Here is a 14,371-nt window from a genome sequence, read left to right on the forward strand (position 1 = left end):
GGTGCAAGCTGGGAAGGGACAGGAAGAGAGAGGCAGTATCCGGGGAGAATAAACCCTGCAGGAAGAGCAGGAATTTTGTGGGTGGCAAGGGGAGTTGGGGAATGTTGGTGGTCCCTCTCTGGGCAGCTGCTGTGGTTCAGGCACTCACTCCTCACTCACCCCAATGAATGATGGATCCTCTGGCAGACTGTCAGGTCCCCTTGCAGGCCAAGCAGCTCTCTGACAAAGGGCCTAACTTGCTGCAGGCAGGCTAATGAAGGAGGGGACTTCCCACCGGCCTGGGTGCACTCAATTCCAGGTCCCAGGCGCCCAAACAGGCTGAGCTGTGGGATTTTGTGGCCCCAAAGACGGGAGGATGGGGGGGGGGTCTGGGTGCAAGCTGGGAAGGGACTGCAGCCTATTCTTAATAGTAATTTCCCCAGTGATACTCCCTTGGAAGAAACTAAATATTCATTTATAATGGGTTATCATCTGGAGTTTTCTTCTGAGTTAGGGATGGGGCATTTATCCACCTCTCTTTAACTTTTTGAAGTGTGTCTGTTGCAGACTCCTGCAAAACCTATGCATACTGTCTTAGTTTCTGTGAGTTCATATGTGCATTTGTTATGTTTATTTAGAGGGCCTTGTTTTCTTGGTGTCATCCATCTTCTGTGACTCTTAAATTTTTCTATCTCCTTTTCTACCCAGTTCCCTGAGACATGATGGGAAATATTTTATGGATACATCCCCATTAAATCTGAGTGTTCCATGGTCTCTTACTCTCTGCATAATCTAGCTGTGGGTATCTGCATTTATTCTCACCTCCTGCAGGAGGAAGCTTCTCTGATGACCACTGAACAAAATTTGATCAATGGGTATAACAAAATGTTAAGAAAAGATACTTTATTTTGCATTATTAGCTTTTTATGGAGCACCAGTATTTTGCTTTACCTGAGGTCCCTGAGTTATCTAGTTTCAGTTTCTTAAACAACCAAGCAGTGTCTGGAATGGGTTCTATCTTGTGGAGTGGGCCTTAAATCAAGTCAAATATTGGTTGGTCACTCCGATGTCTTTTGGGCCATCATTTCCCTAGCATATCTTGTAGGCAGGACACCACTTTAGGTGAAAGCAATTGTGACTGGGTTGATGTTGACTGAGTTTTCTGTCCTGCCTGGTTCCCACAGTTGGTAAGCTCCAAAGAAATCACACAGAGGTCTAAATTGACTATAAACTGATTGGTCCATTAGCTCAGGCTTCTTATTAACTCTTATAACTTATATTAGCCAATTATTCTTGTCTATGTTAGCCATGTGGCTTGGTACCTTTTTTGGTCAGGCAGTTACATCTTGCTTGCTCTGTGTCCAGGACTAAAGACAAAGCTTTCCTCTTTCCAGAATTCTCCTGTTCTATTGACCTACCTCTACTTCCTGTCTGATTTTCCCACCTATACTACATGCCTAGCTACTGACCAATCAGCATTTTATTAAAATACAATTGACAGGCTACAAATCATTGTCCCACAGCACTCCCCCTGCCTTTTTTTTAAGGAACAAGAACTCTGAATCCAATATTCTTTGTTTAGCTTTTCTCCTTACCATTATCCATAACAACTTGTAACCAACATTCAAAACAAAGGAAAATATCCATAGTCGATTTTGGGGGAATGTGGGTGTAGTTTTCCAGGCTACTTCTTGCTGGTTGGGGGTGCTGATAATCTTGTGATAATCTAAAGAAAATTTATAATTATCATCAAGTAATGACTGGCATATCCTGTGAGGCTTGATCACCTCAGGCAGCAGTCTTGAATGTGTTCTGGATGTAGAACTCTGACATCTGGACCACCTATTCCTATCAGAGCTTTCTCAGGTGGTCTTCCTTGATCAAACCTGATTTTTCTTAACTCAGAATAAATCCATAGCCTCTCACTTCCTGTGGAAACAAAAGCAAAACCTCTTCTCCAAAGTAACAGACCTTTTGACTTCAATTTTGAAATCGAGGTATTTTCAAAGTACCTATCTTGGATTAATTCAGCAGTATTTTTAAACAAACATATTTTGGCAGCTGTTGATCTTTCTTTGACATTCAAACAATTCAAAGAGAACATAATAACATAAAGTATCCCAAATGTCTATGTATTTTTCATTTTTTTAATTAAATCACTACTTGGCCATTAGCTCTAGTTTCTTATTGGCTAACTCTTACATCTTAATTAAACCCATTTCTCATAATTTTTGTATTGCCATATTGCTGTGGCTTACCAGGTAAAGTTCTGTCATCTATCTCCGGTGGGGCTACATGACCTCTCTCTAACTCTGCCTCCTTTCTCCAAGCATTCAGTTGAGTTTTCCCAACCTATCTGAGTTCGGCCCTGCTATAGTCCCAAAGCAGTTTCTTTGTTCATTAATGGTATTCACAGCATACAAAGGGGAATACCACATCACCTCCCCATTTTTGTTTAAATAAAAAGGAAAGTTTTAACTTTAACATAGTAATATTACATATAACAAAACAAATATCAAGCAAGAAATACAGTTATAATATGTTTATATTAAACTTATCTGTTATATTTTTTCTAATAATTTTTATTACTATTAAAAATTTCTACTTCCTCCCTTCCTCCCACTTCCCTCCTGCTCCCCCACTCACTATTTCTCCTCTCCCTCCTGTCCTAAGAGAGGGCAGGGTACCCTGCCCTATGGGAAGTCCAAGGCCATCCCTCTCCATCCAGGATTAAGAAGGTATGCATCTAAATATAATAGGATCCAAAAAAGCCAGTACATGCAGTAGATAATGCCAGTGCCATTATCATGGGCTTCTCAGTCTGCCACAATTGTCAGCCACATTCAGAGGGTAGAGTTTGATCCCATGCTCATTCAGTCCCAGTCCAGCTAGATTTGTTGAACTCCCATTAGCTCAGGCACACTGTCTCAGTGGGTGAACCAACCCCTTGTGGTCCTGACTTCCTTGCTCATATTCTCCCTCCTTCTGCTCTTAAACTGGACCTTGGGAGCTCAGTCCAGTGCTCCTATGGGGGTCTCTTACTCGATCTCCATCATGAAGATTCTATAGTGATATTCAAGATACTCATCAATCTGACAATGAGAAAAGGCCAGTTCAGACACCCTCTTCTCCACTGCCCAGGGTCGTAGCAAGGGACATCCTCGTGGACACCTGGGAACCCCTCTAGAGTGAAGCAGCTTGCCAACCCAACAATGCCTCCCTTAATTAAGATATCTTCTTTCCTGCTCCCATATTTGTCCTTCCTCCATCTCAAATATCCCATGCCCCCAAGCTCTTCCCAAACCTCAATTCTCCCTTCTCTTCCCCCTCTCCCATTCCCTCTATCCTATCCCCACCCCCATGCTCCCAACTTTTGCCTAGAAATTTTGTCTGCTTCCAATTTCTAGGAGGATCTATATATATTTTTTGGGGGGGGTTCATCTTATTAATTAGCTTCTCTAGGATCATGAACTATAGGCTCAATGTCTTTTGTTTATGGCTAGAATCCACTAATAAGTGAGTATATACCATATCCACATTTTTGGGTCTGGGTTTTCTCACTCAATAGAAATAGAAATAGTGTTTTCTATTTCCATCTATTTGCAAGCAAAATTCGAGATGTCATTGTTTTTTACTGCTGAGTAGTACTCTAATGTGTAGATGTGCCACAGGTTCTTTATCCATTCTTCCATTGATGGGTATCTAGGTTGTTTCTAGGTTCTGGCTATTATAAATAATGCTGTTATGAACATAGTTGAACAAATGATTTTGTAATATGATTGGGCATCTCTTGGGCATATTCCCAAGAGTGGTATTGCTGGATCCTGAGGTAAGTTGACTCCCAATTTTCTGAGAAATCACCACTGATTTCCAAAATGGTTGCACAAGTTTGCATTCCCACCAGCAATGGATGAGTGCGCCCCTTACTCCACATTTTCTCCAGCATAGGTTATCATTGGTGTTTTTCATTTTAGCCATTCTGACAGGTGTAGGATGGTATCTCAAAGTTGTTTTGATTTGCATTTCCCTGATAGCTAAGGAAGTTGAACATGCCCTTAAGTATCTTTTGGCCATTTTAAATTCTTCTGTTGAGAATTGAGAATTCTCTGTTCAGTTCAGAACCCCATGTTTTAATTGGGTTATTTAGAATTTTAATGTCTAGTTTCTTTAGTTCTTATATATTTTGGAGATCAGACCTTTTTCTGATGTGGAGTGGGTGAAGATTTTCTCCCATTCAGTAGGTTGCCTTTTTGCCTTAATGACTGTGTCCTTTGCTTTACAGAAGCATCTCAGTTTTAGAAGGCCCCATTTATTCACTGTTGCTATTATTGTCTGTGCTACTGAGGTTATACATAGGAAGTAGTTTCCTGTGCCCATGTATTGCAGGCTACTTCCCACTTTCTCTTCAATGAGGTTCAGTGTGGTCAGATTTATATTGAAGTTTTTAATCCATTTGGACTTGAGTTTTGTGCATGGTGATAGATACGGATCTATTTTCATTCTTCTACAAGTTGAAATGCAGTTATGTGTAGAAGGAGCCAAGGGCCGCTTCCCGCTGCCTGGCTCCCGGCCACCGGCTAGCTTTACCCAAAATAATAACATGGAAAGTGTATTCATTTAAATACTGCTTGGCCCATTAGTTTTAGCCTCTTATTGGCTAATTCTCACATCTTGTTTAACCCATATTTAGCAATCTGTATAGCACCACAAGGTGGTGGCTTACTGGGAAAGATCATAACCTGCACCTGCGTCTATCTCAGAGAGGAGACACATGGCATCTGCCTCACTGCCTTCTACCCAGCATCCTGTTCTGTTTACTCCACCTACCTAATTTTCTGTCCTGTCAAAGGGCCAAGGCAGTTTCTTTATTAATCAATGAAAGTAAAACATAGACAGATGACCCTCCACCATCAGTTATGCCAGCACGATTTGTTAAAGATGCTTTCTTATTTCCATTGTGTAATTTTAGCTTCTTTGTCAAGAATCAGGTGTTCATAAGTTTGTTGATTAATATCTGAATCTTCAATTCTATTCCATTGGTCAAAGTCTCTGATTTTATACCAGTACCAACCTGTTTTCATTACTGTGGCTCTGTAGGAATGGTAATGCTCTAGAAGTTCCTTTATTTTATGAGATAATTTTGGCTACCCTGGGTTTTTATTAGTTTTTCCATATAAAGTTGATTATTGTTCTCTCAAGGTCTGTGAAGAATTTTGGTGGGATTTTGATGGGGATTGTATTGAATCTATAGATTGCCTTTGGTAGAATTGCCATTTTTACTATGTTGATCCTACCAATCCAAGAACATGGGAGATCTTTCCATTTTCTGGGATCCTCTTCAATTTCTGTCTTCAAAGACTTAAAGTTCTTGTCAAGTAGATCTTTCAATTTCTTAGTTAATGTTACTCCAAGATACTTTATGCTATTTGTGGCTATCATGAAAGGGGGTATTTCTCTGATTTCCCTCTCTGCTTCTTTATCTTTTGTGTATAGGAGGGCTACTGATTTTTTTTTAAGTTGATCTTGTATCCTTCCACATCATTGAAGGTATTTATCAGCTGTAGGTGTTCTCTGGTAGAGCTTTTGGGGTCAATTATGTACACTATCATATCATCTGCCAATAATAAAAGTTTGACTTCTTTCTTTCCCATTCAAAACCCCTTAATCTCCTTATATTGTCTTATTGTGATTGCTAGAATTCAAGCACTATATTGAAGAGATAAGGAGAGAGTGAACAGCCTTTTCTCGTTCCTTATTTTAGTGGCTGTTGGCTTGCTGTATATAACTTTTATTATATTTAGATAAGATCCTTATATCTTTAATCTCTCCAAGTGATTATAAAGGGGTTTTGAATTTTTTCAAATGCTTTTTCCGCATCTAATGAAATGATCATATGGTTTTATTTTCAGTTTACATGATGGATTACATTGATAGATTTTCATATATTGAACCAGCCCTGCATCTCTGGGATGAAGCCTACTTGGTCATAATGGATGATTTTTTGATGTGTTCTTTGATTCGGTTTACCAGGATTTTACTGAGAATTTTTACATCAATGTTCATGAGTGAGATTGGTCTATAAATCTCTTTCTTGTTTGAGTTGTTGTGTGGTTTTGCTGTCAGGGTAACTGTAGCTTCATAAAAGGAGTTTGGCAATTACTCTTCTGTTTCTATTATGTGGAACACATTAAGGAGTATAGGTATTAGCTCTTCTTGGAAGTTATGGTAGAATTCTGCACTGAAACCATCTGGTCCTGGGCTTTGTTTTGGTTGGGAGGGTTTTGATGACAGCTTCTATCTCCTCATGACTTATAGGTCTATTTAAATTGTTCACCTGATCTTGATTTATTTTTTGTATATGGTATTTATCTATAAAATATCCATTTCTTTTACATTTTCCAATTCTGTGACATACAGGCTTTTGTATTAAGACCTAATGATTCTCTGAATAGCCACAGTGTCTGTTGTTATGTCCCACTTTTCATTTCTGATCTTGTTAATTTGAGTGTTTTCTCTCTGCTTTTTGATTACTTTGGATAGGAGTTTGTCAATCTTGTTTATTTTCTCAAAGAACCATTTCTTTGTTTTATTGATTCTTTGGATTGTTTTCTGTGTTTCTATTTTGTTGATTTAAGCCCTCAGTTTGATTATTTCCAGTCTTCTACTCCTCCTGGGTGAGTCTGCTTTTTTTTTTCTAGAGCTTTCAGGTGTGCTGTTAAGTCTCTAATATGAGTTCTCTCCATTTTTTGTGAGCACTGAGTGCTCTGAACTTTCCTCTTAGCACTGCTTTCATAGTGTTCCATAAGTTTGCATATGTTGTGTCTTTATTTTCATTGAATTCATGGAAGACTTTAATTTCTTTATTTCTTCCTTGCCCCAGGGGTAGTTCAGTAGTTGACTATTCAGTTTCCATGAGTTTGTAGGCTTTTGGGGGAGTGGCATTATTGTTAAATTCTAACTTTACTCCATGGTGATCTAATAGTACACAGGTGGTTACTACAATTTTTTTGTATCAGTGGATGTTTGCTTTGTTACCAAATATGTGATCAATTTTCAAGAAGGTTCCATGAGATGCCAAGAAGAAGGTATATTCTTTCCTGTTTGGGTGGCATGTTCTATAGATGTCTCTTAAGTCCATTTGATTCATTACATCTGTTAGTTCTCTTATTTCTCTGTTAAGTTTCTTTCCAGTTGATCTGTCCATTGGTGAGAGAGGCATGTTGAAATATCCTACTATTAGTGTGTGGGGTCTGATGTGTGAGTTGAGTTATAGTATTGTTTCTTTTACATATGTGGGTGCTTTTATATTAAGGGCATAGATATTCAAGATTGAGACTTCATCATGATAAATTGTTCCTCTTATGAGTATAAATTGTCCTTCTGCATCTCTTCTGATTGATTTTAGATTGAAATCAATTTTGTTAGATATTAGGATAGCCACACTGGCTTATTTCTTAGGTCTGTTTGCTTGGAAAACCTTTTCCCAACCCTTACTCTGAGATCTTTGAGGTTGAGGTGTGTTTCTTGTAAACAGCAGAATGTTGGATCCTGTTTTCATATCCATTCTCTTTACCTGTGCCTTTTTATAAGTGAATTGAGTCCATTGATATTAAATTATATTAATGACCAGTAGTTGTCAACTCCAGTTATTTTATTGGTGGTAGTGTTTGTGTGTTTCCCTTCTTTGAGTTGTGTTGGTGGAGGGTTTTCAGATGTCTGTGCTATTGTAGGTCTTGTTGGATTCCTTGGGTTGAGATTTACCTTCTAGTACTTTCTGTAAGACTGGGTTTGTGGCTACGAATTGTTTAAATCTGTTTTGTTTTTCATGGAATATCTTGTTTTCTCTACCGATGGTGAATGAAAGCTTTGCTGGATATAGTAGTCTGGGCTTGCATCCATGGTCTCTTAGTGTTTGCAACACATCTTTCTAAGACCTTCTGACTTTCAAGGTTTTCATTGTGAAGTCAGGTGTAAATCTGATAGGTTTACCTTTATATGTTACTTGATCTTTTTCCTTTGCAGCTTTTAATATTCTTTCTTTATTCTGTATGTTTTGTGCTTTATTATTTATCGAGGGAGTTATTTTTGATCCAGTCTATTTGGTATTCGGTAAGCTTCTTGTACCTTCATAGGAATATACTTCTTTAGGTTGGGAAAGTTTTCTTCCATAATTTTTTTGAATTTATTTTCTGGGCCTTTGAGTTAGAATTCTTCTTCTTCTACCCCTATTATTCTTAGGTTGGGTCTTTTCATGGTGTCCCAGATTTCCTGGATGTTTTGTGCTATGGATTCGTTGGATTTGCTATTTTCTTTGATCAATGGGTCTATTTCCTCTATTGTATTTTTAGCACCTGAGATGCTTTCTTCTATCTCTTATATTCTGTTGGTTATACTTGTCTCTGTATTTTCTGTTCGTTTACCCAGATTTTCCATATCCAGCCATCCCTAGGTTTGTGTTTTCCTTATTACCTCCATTTCAGTCTTCAAGTCTTGAACTGTTTCCTTTACCTGTTTGAATTCCTTTTTCTTGGTTTTCTTGGGTATTTTGGGGGGATTTATTAATTTATTAATTTCTTCTAACTTTTTGTTTGTGTTCTCTTCCATTTCTTTAAGGGAGTTTTTCACTTCCTGTTCAAGGGTCTCTATCCTTTTCATAAGGTTACATTTAAAATTGAATTCTTCTACTTCTTCTGAGTTAGGATGCTTAAGTCTTCTAGTTGTGTGTTTTCTGGATTCTGGTGTTATCATTTTGCTTTTCCGGATGTTGGAGGAATTCTTGCATTGGCGCCTGCCCATCTCTTCCTTCAAATGAGCCCAGCAGAGTCTTGGCATCTTGGTCCAATCTTTGCTGTGGCTGTGTACTTGGGAGTTTTTCTTGTTCTGCCCTCTCTTAGGTTCCCTCAGCACTGGAGCAAGCTCTTAGATCCACTCTGCCCTGAAGCAGGCTTTACTGGGGGATCCAAGGACCCTGCAGTTGAACAGGCAGGCTTGGGGGGCAGCGTGGAATGTGGTAAAGAAAGCCAGCAACCAGGAATTCACCCTGCGGGATGGCCACAAAATCTTAGGGAATTGGAGGGGGCCTGGACTCAGTTCCCAGGAACCATCTGGCTGAACAGCTACTCACTCACCTCTCTGAATCTGCTTAGCATGGGAGCAGGGCCTCTTGCAGGGCTCCAAGGTCCTAGTAGACAAAAAGGCATGCATGGGAGGCTGGGTGAGAGGTTACAAAGAAGCCCCAGTGGCAGGAACACTCCCTGCTGGCTCCCTGGTCTCCTTAGCCCCCAAGCAGGCTGAGTTGGGGGATCAAAGGACCTTGCAGATGAAAAGGAGTGCTTGGGCTGGAATGTGGTAAAGAAGGCCAGCAGCTGGGAACACACCCTGTTGGATGGCCTGAAAAGCTTAGGGAATTGGAGGGGGCCTGAACTCATTTCCCCTGGACCCTCTGGCCAAACAGCCATTCACTCACCTCTCTGAATCCCCTCAGCACAGGAGAAGGGCCTGTTGCCAGGCTCCAAGGACCTTACAGACAAAAAGGTAGGCTTAGGAGGCAGGGTGGGACTGTAAAAAGAAGCCCCTGTGTCAAGAACACTCCCCTCTGGCTCCCCAGACCACACAGCCCCGAATTAGGCTGTGTTGGGGGATCCAAGGGACTCACAGATGAAAATGCTATCTTTCATCTTTACATGGCTTTGTATTAACCTCTATTTCTTTTATTTTTATTTTGTAATTTTTGGCTTTTTGAGACAGGATTTTTTTGTGTGTGTGTGCATCTTTGTCCAGGAACTCACTCTGTAGACTAGGCTGTCCTTGAACTCACAGAGATCTGCCTGCCTTGCATCCCAAGTGCTGGGATTAAAGGTGTGTGCCACCACACTCAACTACTCTCTTTCTTTCTTTTTTTATTTTAAGGACTTTAACCTTTTTCATTTCTCTCCCAAGCCTGCATATATTTTTCACATACTGTAAACCATGGCTTTTACAGCGGGACAGGTCACATCTTCCTTCTTCCATGTCTGGACAGGACTGCAGAAGGAGCTTCCCTCTTTCCAGAATTCCCCTGTTCTCATTGATCTGGCTCTACTTCCTGTCTGGTTGTCCCACCTATACTACCTGCCTGGCTACTGAGCAATCAGCATTTTATTAAAATACAATTGACAGGTTACAAATCATTGTCCCACAGCAGGTTGGTGTTTACATTTCTTCTTTGGTAACATACAGAGTTCCAGCTTGTATCAAAACAGCTAACATACCAAGGTTAAGTCTCTGTGTAGGCACCAGCATGACTTCTCCATATTTAATGAGCTGTGGAGTTGTTTTCAGCAATGGAACTTTGTTGTCAGTTTGTGGAGAGCTACCTATAGTCCTGGCAATAGCCCTGGTTGTCTGAGGGTTTCATTGAAATTTTTTGGCCAAAAATTGAATTAGATACAACACAACTCCAGGACTTGAAGCTTTATTTAGTGACAAGAATAAGCCATTGGGGGCTGGAGAGATGGCTCAGAGGTTAAGAGCATTGCCTGCTCTTTCAAAGGTCCTGAGTTCAATTCCCAGCAACCACATTGTGGCTCACAACCATCTGTAATGGAGTCTGGTGCCCTCTTCTGGCCTGCAGGCTTACACACAGACAGAATATTGCATACATAATAAATAAATAAATAAATAAATAAATAAATAAATTTTTTTTAGAAAAAAGAATATGCCATTGGGGCTCTGTCTCCCCCAGTATTTGGTGATTTCATTTAGATTGCTTTTGTATAGTATATTCTTTGGGAAACTACTATATTAGCTTTCCATAGTAGCCCTCAAAAATGGTCCTTAATTTTAGTTTGTCTCTCCCCATATTCCTTTCTTCAGGACCCCTCCCTTCCACCTCCCAACTTGATCCTCCAAATCCAGCACCCCATCCATTCATAACTACATATTATATTTCTCTTTTATAGGGAGACCTTTTTGACCCTAGTCTTTTACACTGTATGTAACCTATGTGGATCTATAGACTATAGCTTTGTTATCATTGACTTAAGAGCTAATGTCCACATATAAATGGATATATAGCATGTTTTTCCATTGGGTCTGGGTTACCTCACTCAGGAAGATGTTTTTATAGTTCCATCAATTAACCTGTGAATTTCATGAAGTCATTTTTCCACAGTTGAGTAACACTCCATTATGAATATGTAGCACACTTATTTTCTTTATCCATTTTTCTTTTGAGAGATATCTAGGTTATTTCCAGTTTCTGGATATTGTGACTAGAGAAGCAAGGAACATTGATGAATAAGTATCTCTGTGGTAAGATGAAGCATCATTTAGATAAATAACTAAGAATGACACAGCTGGATCTTGAGGTAGATTGATTCCCCTCATCCCAAGGAATTGCCACACTGATTTCCATAGTGCCTATACAAATTTTCACTTCCACCAGCAATGTGTGAGCATTCCTTACTCTACATTCTTGTCAGCATGAGATGTTACTCATTTTATTGAACTTGGCCTTTCTAACAGGTAAAAGATAAAATCTCAAAGTAGTTTTGATTTGAATTTTCCTGATGACTAAGGATGTCGGACACTTCTCAGCCATTTGAGTATGCACTTTAAGAATTCTGTTTACATATGTAACTAATTTTTAATTGGATTATTTGTTTTTATGAAAATCTAGTTTTTGAGTTCTTTATGTATTTGTATATTAGCCCTCTCTGGGATATGTAATTGGTAGAAATCTTTTCAATTTTGTAGGCTTCCACTTTATCCAATGATACTTTCCATTGACTTACAGAAGCTTTTCAGTTTGAAGAGGTTCCATTTATTAGTTGTTGATCTTAGTGTCTTTGCTAATGGTGTTATGTTCAGAAACTCTTTTCCTGTGTAAATGAGTTCAAAACTATTCTCCACTTTCTGTTCTATAAGATTCAGTGTATCTGGTTTTATGTTGAGGTCTTTGATCCATTTGGAGTTAAGTTTTATGCAGGATGATACGTATGGATCTAAATGATTCTTCTGCATTCAGCTCTTCAGTTTGATCAACAGCATTTGTTGAAAATACTGTCTTTTTTCCAGTGTGTGATTCTGGTTTCTTTATCAAAATCAGGTGTCTATAGTTGTGTGGATTTATGTCTGGGTCATCAATTTGATTCCATTGATCAAAAGAGCCAGAGATACTGCCTATTCCCGCTGTTCTGAGTCCCACAAGAACACCCAGCTAAACAACCATAATGTATTATGCAGAGGTCCTAGCTCAGAGTCATGCAGGCTCTGTGCTTGCCTCTTAGTCTTTGTGAGTCCTGCTTAACTGAGTCTGTGGACCATGTTCTTGTGGTGTCCTTGACCTCTCTAGCTTCTCTAATGCTACTCTTCTAAAGAAGTTTTTATAATTACATTTTATTTCACATCTGTGGACACTACAAACTATCATTTATTCCTTCTGTTTTTATTGGTGTGCTTAACCACTTTAGATTGAATCCTCTGACTCCTACAATCCTACTCTTTTAAAGAAGATTTTTATTGCATTTAATTTCCCATCTGTATGTTTGGGTGTTGTAGAAGGCTACTTGTTTGTTCCTGGCTGCTCAGCCCCAAAATAACTACACAGAAATTATTAATTAAATCACTGCTTGGCCAATCACTTAATTGTATTGCTAGCTAGCTCTTACATTTAGAATTAACCCTTTTCCATTCATTTATATTTTACCACAAGGCTATTGTCCTACCACCAAGGTTCCAGCTGGCAACTCATGTCTTTCCCCTCTGGTGGCAACATGGCATCTCCTGACTCCACCTTTTTTCTCCCAGAATTCAGTTTAGTTTTCCTTGCCTACCTCTATTCTGCCCTGTACAGGTCTAAGACAGTTTCTTTATTAACCAATGGTATTCACAGCATACAGGGGGGAATCCCACATCATTTGGGGACACTGTAAACTATCATTTATTCCTTGTATTTTTATTGGTGTGCTTAAACACTTTAGGTTGGATTTTTCCTTCTAGTGCCTTCTGTAGAGCAAGATTTGTAAATAGATATTGCTTAAATTTGGTTTTATCATGGAATGGCTTATTTTTTCTATGTATTGTGATTGAAAGTCTTGCTGGCTATAATAGTCTTAGTTGGCATCTATGGTCTTTTAGACTCTGTAGAACATCTATCTATCTGTCTAGGTCCTTCAGGCTATTAAAGTTTCTACTGAGAAATCATGTGTTCTTCTAATATGTTTGCTCTTTTATGTTACTTAGTCTTTTCTCCCTGCAGATTTTAATATTCTTTCTTTGATTTGTATGTTTTGTGTTTTGTTCTGAGGGTACATTCTTTTCTGGTCCAGTCTACTGGATATTCTCTGTTCTTTTTGTTCCTTCATAGGCCATCTCCTTCTTTAAGTTAAGGAAACTTTATTCTATGATTTTGTTGAAAAATATTTTCTGTGTCTTTGACCTGGGATTTGTGTCCATTATTTCTATTATTAGATTTTGTCTTTTCATAGTGTCTCAGATTTCTGGGCTATTTTGTTCAGAATTTTTTTAGATTTAATATTTTCTTTGACTGAGGTATCCATTTCTTCTGTTTCATCTTCAATGCCTGAGAGTCTCTCTTCTACTTCCTATATTCTGTTACTGGGGCTTGCCTCTGAGGCTTCTGTTAGAGTTCCTATTATTTTTTCATTTCTAGGTTTCTTCCAGTTTGTGTTTAGTTTGTCTTTTTCTTAATTGAACCTATTTCTACTTTCAGGTCTTGAACTATTTTATACATTTTCTTCCACTCTTTGTTTGTATTTTATTAATTTCTTTAGGGGATTTATTAATTTCCTTTTTAAGGACCTTTATCATATTCATAAAGGCTAACTTTATGTCTTTTTCTTATGCTTCAGCTATGTTACAATACTCAGGGCACATTGTAGTAGGGTTGCTAGGCAGTAGTGGAGGCATATTGTCTTGGCTGTTATGGGTTGTGTTTATATGCTGGCATCTAAGCACCTAGGTTTGGGAAGATTATAATTCTAGGTGCTGGTATCTTATCTTGTCTCTGTTGAGTGGGTGTTTTACTCATTGGCTTATGTTGCCTTCTCTGCTTTTTGGGAAGGTATGGTGACTGTGTCTTGCTAAATGATTTATGAACTGGACTTGCAGGACCCACAGAAAAATGACTGGTGAGTTGCCTAAAGAAGGTGAGACAGCCCTTTCGGGATCCTGCTTCATGAAAGAGTCTGCCAGACATTCTGCGGGATACAGAAGAAAGTGACTGACAAACTCTCAAAATAGATGAAACTATTTGAAATTTCCTGCTTCATCGGAAAGTATGTCAGATACTATGGGACAGCAGGCTGAAGATGGGTGCCTGCAAAGTTACAAAAGAACTTTGAGTCCAGGCAGTGAGATGTACCTGTCAATTCTAGAGTTTTAGAAGTTG

Source organism: Arvicola amphibius, chromosome X (genome assembly GCF_903992535.2).
Source record: "Arvicola amphibius chromosome X, mArvAmp1.2, whole genome shotgun sequence".
Taxonomy (NCBI): Eukaryota; Metazoa; Chordata; class Mammalia; order Rodentia; family Cricetidae; genus Arvicola; species Arvicola amphibius.